This window comes from Heteronotia binoei, chromosome 1 (genome assembly GCF_032191835.1).
Source record: "Heteronotia binoei isolate CCM8104 ecotype False Entrance Well chromosome 1, APGP_CSIRO_Hbin_v1, whole genome shotgun sequence".
NCBI classification, from domain to species: domain Eukaryota; kingdom Metazoa; phylum Chordata; class Lepidosauria; order Squamata; family Gekkonidae; genus Heteronotia; species Heteronotia binoei.
This window is the reverse complement of record NC_083223.1, coordinates 283,671,721-283,679,142: the sequence shown is the minus strand read 5'-3', so window position 1 is coordinate 283,679,142 and position 7,422 is coordinate 283,671,721.

Here is a 7,422-nt window from a genome sequence, read left to right as displayed (position 1 = left end):
TCTGTGTCGTGGCCTGGCCTGCCTTGGTGGTCTCGCATCCAAGGACTAGCTAGGCTGGCCCTGTTCAGCTTCTGTGGTCTGGCAAGATGGGCCACCCAGCTCAGGGCAGAAGAACAGAGGTGGGCTTGCCATTGCCTGCCTCTGTCGTGGCCCTGGCCTTTCCTTGGTGGTCTCGCATCAAGGACTAGCTAGGCTGTACCTGTTCAGCTTCTCCTGTCTGGCAAGATGGGGCCACCCAGCTCAGGGCAGAAGAACAGAGGTGGGCTTGCCATTGCCTGCCTCTGTGTCGTGGCCCTGGACGGGCTCCCATCCAAATACCAAGCAGGGTTTGACCCTATTTAGCTTCGGAGGCCTGGTGAGATCAGCTCCAGCCTGGGCCACCAGCGTCAGGGCGCTTTGAAGGTTCCTCCAATCAGGCTGAGTCTCTTCCTGCCAGAGGCAAGACCCTTACTTCTCTGCTCTGAGGTACTCCTTACATTCTAGAGCAGGGGTGTCAAACATGTGGCCCGGGGATCAAATCAGGCCCCTGGAGGGCTCCTATCAGGCCCCCGAGCAACTGGCTGTCATCTGCTTCCTTCTCCCTCTCTTGCTTCCTTGTGCGCAACTTGCTTTGCAAGACTTGCTCAATCGCACAGGAGCTACAGAGCAAAACCTCTATTTTCAACATTGGCTGATGGCTCCTCCCATGGGGAGGAAAGTGGGGAGGGATAGCTTGCTTTGCCAGGCTCTCAGTTGCAAAGCAGAGCTACTGAGCAATGCCTCTCTTCCTTCTATTGGCTGAGTGAAGCTCATCCCCTGGGGAAGAAGGGAAAGCGCCACAGCTTCCTTTGCCCAGATCCCTGGATCCCATGGGAGAGCTACAAAGAAAGCACCTTTAAGACCAATGAGGGCTAATTGTTGTAAGCATGTTTTTAAGGGTTTTTTTAAAACCCTTTAAATTGTGTTTGTCTGCCCTTTATTAAGTTATGTCTCTGCTACCTAACTTTAAATAGGTACACACAGGGCCCAATCCGACATGACCCAGTATGGCTCAGCCTGACACAGTTTCATTTATGTCAGATTCGGCCCTCATAACAAACGAGTTTGACACCCTTGCAACTAGAGGGGTTCCTTGCAACAGACTCAGGAGTACTTAAGAGAATTTCTGTTTGGGTCCAGCAGGGCTTTCAGGTGATCCAGGAGACCCTTCTCCACCCCATCAATCTTAAAGAGCTCTGGGAGAGGGCAGGGAAAGGTGGGGCTTCTGCAAAGGTGAGTGTTTGCCTTTCTTAACTGCCCTTTTCTAAACAGCTGGGGAAGTTGCTGAGAGTCTGAGTTTGTGTGGTTGCTGGGGAACTGCTGTTTGTTTTGAGTGGGCTGCAGGTGATTGTTGCTCATTGGGAATGGCTTGTGTTGCCTGGGCTGGACTGCTGGTCCCACCCTCTCTCCACCTTGCCAGAGAGCTCTTGGCCTGTGACTCTTAGCCTGGGGCCCTGTAAAAAGCTCAGGAAGGACCAGAAACCAGGATCCCTAGTTTCCTTGTGTTCCCAATAAGGTAAGTAGACTTTCCAGAAGGAGAGCCACATAAACACAAAAGGATTTATAAAGGGAGGATTGTATAGTTAAAAGCTGTCATGAAGGTAGAATTACTGCAGCTTTACCAACTCTGCGCCATGGGGCTCTTCATTCATATAGATGAATGAACAAAAAAAAGAGGAGAGGGGAATCCCTGGGTGAAGCAAAACCTGGATGTGTGTATATAAAAATTTTTTGCCACTGTGTGACCACAGAGTGTTGGACTTGATGGGCCGTTGGCCTGATCCAACATGGCTTCTCTTATGTTCTTATGGGTGTAGAGTCCTGATTTTAAAATACTATTGCATAGATTTATTAAGGGTTTCTCTCCTAGTGATCTTAATTCCCAGTCAGGGAATCCCTGCTGTAATGCTGATGTACTTTCTTTCACCGTTTCCTCCGACTTTGTTGTAGGCAGGAGAGAGCTGACTGCAGCCAGCCTATAGATTGTTCCTGCCTTCTTGTCAAATGCTTGAAGATTATTATGGCGGATATTAACGTCATCCCTTCCTGTATTTGGAACGACCTCCCCCACCCCTTCGCCCAACGCCCATGCCTGCTTCAAATCTCCAGCCAGCTGGTTAGTGAGTTGGGCTCAGTCACATTTCCCTCAGAGCTGTTCCCCTCACTCCTCGCCTCACAGGGAGGGCATCTCTCTGCTGTGGGGGAGAGGAAGGGGAAGAGAATGGAAGCCCCTTCAGGTAGTGAAGGACGGGTATAAATCCCACCTCCTCCTTCAACTGAGTGGGTCGGCAGTGGGTTCAGCCAGTTTGTTATAGTGGTTAAGTGCGTGGACTCTTTATCTAGGAGAACCAGGTTTGATTTCCCACTCTTCCACTTGAACCTGCTGGAATGTCCTTGGTCAGCCATAGCTCTTGTAGGAGTTGTCCTTGAAAGGGCAACTTCTGTGAGAGCTCTCTCAGCTCCACCTACCTCCCAGGGTGTCTGTTATAGGTAGGGGGGAGGTAAAGGGGGGAGGTAAAGGAAATTGTGACCGCTCTGAGACTCTGGATTCAGAGTATAGGGCCGGGATATAAATCCAATATCTTCTTCCTCCACCCCACAGAAAATATTCTGATCCTTACCCAAAATCCTGACTCGGGGAAGTCTGGTCTCTCTCTCTCCCCCCCCTCCCCCCCCCAAAAAAACAGGCAGCGCTGAGAATTGGGCAGAAGGTGCCGGAAGACCAGACCCCCAGAGATGATGTTCTATGTTAGGAGGCACCCTGAACAAGTACGTAGACCAGGAGGGAGGGGGGTCTCTTGTGGGGAAAGGAAGGGAGGGTGAGGGGAGCGCTTTAAAGAAGGCTTCCTTTCCCCCTCTCGGCCTTGCCCCAGCGGGCGACTGGGAAGTTCAGGGGGAAGGAAAGCAGGTCAGTGTCACTCTTCCTCCCCACTTTCTGATAACCCTGAAACATAGGTAGGACCTCCAAGCCACGGGATCCTGCCCCAGCTGGGGATTCGCCACCCTGCTCCCTTGGCAAAAGAAATTCTGACCCCTTCCCTGAAATCCTTACCCCCCTAGGGAAGACTCTGTTTTCTGACACGGAGCCCGCAGTATCGGCAAGGGCAGGAATGGTCTGAGGCCACGTTTTGGAGCAGGACCAACATAACATGGAGGGAACATGTGACGGAACTGTTTGAAGCTAAAGAAATGAGTAGGTAGACCGTGGTCCAAATCACAGATCACAGTGGATTCTCATGATACTTGCTTTGGTGAAGGTATACAGTAGGATGAAAATTAAAATAGTCACAGGTTCTCTCAGAGCTATTCTCTTGGTCCCACCTTCCTCACAGGGTGTCTGGTGGGAAGAGGAAGGGAGGGAGTCTGGAAGCCGCTTTGAGACACCGAAGGAAGGAAGGGCGAGATATAAATCCCATCTCCTTCATCTGAGTGGGTCAGCAGTGGGCTTTGATCTCCCTCCCCAAAATCCTGACGCGGGGAATAAAGAGCCCTGCGGGAGCCCAAACCAGCTCTGATAGGGTATGTAGACTGTATTTAAGTATGTGTGATGCTTCTCATGTGAAGGGCATCAGAGCCAGCTTGGTGTAGTGGTTAAGTGCACAAAATCTTATGTGGGAGAACCAGGTTTGATTCCCTACTCCTCTACATGCAACTGCTGGAGTGACCTTGCGTCAGTCATAACTCTGCCAGAGCTGTTCTCTCAAGAACAGTTTATGTCAGAGCTCCCTCAGCCTTACCTACCTCACAAAGTGTCTGTTGTGGGGAGGGGAAGGGAAAAGGAGATTGTAAACCGCTCTGAGGCTCCTTAGGATAGTGGAGGGTGGAGTAGAAGTTCAATTTCTTCCTCCTCCTCCTCTGTATATTATTAGAGGAGTTTAAGAATTAGAGGAACACAGCACAAGGCAAAGCACATGATACGTAGAAATACGCATCCCTTCTGAGCACGGAAGCAATCCCAAGTACATCTGCTTGGAAGTTGAGTCCAGTGATTAGGGTTGCCAATCCCCAGGTGGGGGCAGGGGATCCCCCGGTTTGGAGGCCCTCCCCCCACTTCGGGGTCATCAGAAAGCTGGGGAGGAGGGAAATGTCTGCTGGGAACTCTGTTATTCCCTATGGAGACTTATTCCCATAGAAAATAATGGAGAATTGGTCCACGGGTATTTGGGGTTTTGGGGGGGCTGTTTTTTGAGGTAGAGGCACCATATCTGAGTGATGGTGGGGGACATGTTTGATTTCTGCTTCTCGGTTGAGATAAAATAGGACAAATGTGTGGTTTTTGTCTTCTACACTTCGAGGAGCCCGCTTGATCCCACCAGATTGGTTGCGATACCCAGCGGGTGCAGCCTGTTGCTAAGAGCTCGGCAGCATACTCTGGGGTGGTTGCCTCACAGGACAGCTCTGAGGGGGCATCCATTTTGACCATCTGGAGAAGGAGATAAAAGCTGAAGATGAGCGGCTGAATCTGCATGGAGAATCAGGTACTCCGCAGCGCCTTCCCCATCCAGTGCAGTGGCAGCAGCCCAGTCCTGCTAGTCCATGGCCAAGGCTGCTCCAGAAGGGGGGAGGGTCCAGGTCAGCCATTTGTGTGTGGGGGGGAAGCAAAAGGGAGCACTGAAATGGCTTCCTGCAGCCTAGCAGGCTTGTGCAAGCCTCTTCAGTGGTTGGCTTCACTTCTCCCCATTTCCAAGCGGGAAGAAGCGAAATGGACCACTGAATTGGCTGGCAGCATAGCTGTGAGCCATTTGCATGGTGGGTTTTGCTGCATGCCACATCAGGCGAGTCACCCGTCTCGACCTACAGGGATGAAGATCTGGGGATGCTCACCAGCACATCTCCCTCCCCCCCCCCCCCCAGCCTTTGACTTCTGAGCAGCCCAGGGCTTCTGAGAGCCAGTTTGGTGTAGTGGTTAAGTGTGCCGACTCTTATCTGGGAGAACTGGGTTTGATTTCCCACTCCTCCACTATCACCTGCTGGAATGGCCTTGGGTCCACCATTTCTATCGCAGTTGTCCTTGAATGGGCAGCTTTTGTCAGAGCTCTCTCAGCCCCAACTCCTTCACAGGGTGTCTGTTCTGGGGCAGGGGGGAAGATAAAGGAGATTGTGACCACTCTGAGATTTAGAGCTTAGGGTGGATATAAATCCAATATCTTCTTCTTGAAAGGGCAACTTCTGGGAGAACACTCTCGGCTCCACCTACCTCACAGGGTGTCTGTTGTGGGTGAGGGGGAGATAAAGGAGATTGTGGCCCCACTGAGATTCAGAGTATAGGGCAGGTTATAAATCTAATATCATCATCTTCTCCAGCCCTGTCTGATTGAAGCAAAAGGTTGGGGGCTCAGGTCAAGCAGAGCAGCACACTGACCAAGATTTCTCTGTGTGTTTTCAGCCTCCCAGGACACTTTGGAAAACTTAACCAGCCTCTCTTGGGCCACAGCAGCTTTGCCTCCAGAATACTCTGTGCTGATGACGTCACAGTGGTGCTCAGGCCAGCGACTGTGGAGAATATTTTGCCAACCTACAGTGCACAGGGAGATGGAGGAAGTGAACGCACAAGAACTGGAACAGGAGATTAGCACGGGGCAAAAAATCTGAGAACCTGAAACACCTAGCGTGAATCTGCCTCACAGACTAGGCCCTCGGGGCCATCGTTAATGACATTCATTGCAGCTGCCAGGTTGTACCATCCGACAGTACAGGTTATTTTGCTTTTTAGCGTTGTTAAATTGTTAATGTTTGTCTATTTATGCTGTCATCTGCTCTGAGCCTCACAATTGTGGGGGAGAGCAGAATAGAAGTCGAACAAACAAATAAAATTTTAAAAGGAGGCCTGTCTGTTCTGTTATATGAAGGATTAGGTGCTGTTCCTGTCTTAAACCAATTAGAAGTTAAAACCTTTCTGTCCGGCATTGTACGTTCAGACAAGAAGCTTGCTTTTAAACTGTTATGCTCTCTCAGGCCCCACCTCTCCTTGTTACGTTAGTACTGTCATACTGAGCAGGCTGGAGAAAGGCAAAATAAAGAACACACCGCTGCTGTCCTGAGAAAAACAGATTCTGTTCATGTTCAGTGAATCAGTGAGCCAGTTTGGTGTGGTGGTGAAGTGAGCGGACTCTTACATGGGAGAACCAGGTTTGATTCCTCACTCCTCCACTTGCAGCTGCTGGAATGGCTTTGGGTCAGCCATTGCTCTCGCAGAGCTGTCCTTGAAAGGGCCGCTGCTGTCAGAGCCCTCTCAGCCCCACCCACCTCACAAGGGTGTCTGTTGTGGGGGGAGAAGATATAGGAGATTGTAAGCCGGTCTGAGTCTCTGATTTAGAGAGAAAGGTGGGGTATAAATCTGCAGTATTCTTCTTCAAAGGCAGTGCAGTATTTGCCATCAATTTCTGCTTTCCAGGGTGGATTCTTAGCATGGCAAATGAAACTTACGGCAAAGCCCTTGGGATTAGCCACAGCTAAGCCCTAACTGCCTTTAAGGGAGCACAGCAATGATTTATCTAATTTCCTAGGTGCAATCCAAACCTCACCTAGCTAGAGGTGTCAGCTTCTGTGCAGCTCTCATCAACTCAGCCGCTTTGATTTTTATCAAATAAGGTATTTATTGAAAGAGATACATGTTCACAGTAAATGACTTCCTTGTTAGAGCTGCCCTTCTAAGGTAGGGCCAGGTAGTTATGCACTGGGCATAGCCATTATTACACATAAGCAGTTCTCGGTGCACAAGGAAATGTGGCCAAAGTATTTAAAACATATTCCCATGAAACACTCCCTCCCCCTCCCTCCCCATGGCTGCTAGGTATCTTTCCCTTGAAAATGAAAGCTAGAACGGTCAAGGTCAAAGAGAAAAAGGATGGGGCGCCTCTCTTGCGCAGCTTCTGTTTCAGTCTTAACATTGCCTGTGTTAGACAATCTCCCTGCCAAGCCATGTTAACTCAAATTAGATCTGACAAGTATAAATGCAAAGCCATCGCAATCAAATAACATGAAATAACATAAAGCCATTGGAACAAAACACTTCCTTGACGAGAGGGACTGCCCAGTCACTTCCAGTTTATGGTGACCCTATGAATCAATGTCTTCTGAACATCCTCTTAACAGCCTTGTGGCTTCCTTCACAGAGTCTGTCCATCTCCTGTTGAGTCTTCCTCCTCTCCTGCTTTCAACTTTTTCCTGACATTCTTGTCTTTTCCAGTGAGTCTTGTCATAATGTGACCAAAATCCAAAAGCCTCAGATGGTCATTTTAGCTTCTAGGGAAAGTTCAGGCTTGATTTGACCTAGAACCCACTCATTGGTCTTTTGGGCAGTCCACAGTGTCCATACAACTCTCCTCCAACACTACATTTCAAACAAAATAGTCAAGTTGCACCTTTAAGACGAACTTAGTTTTATTCAGAACGTACGCTTTC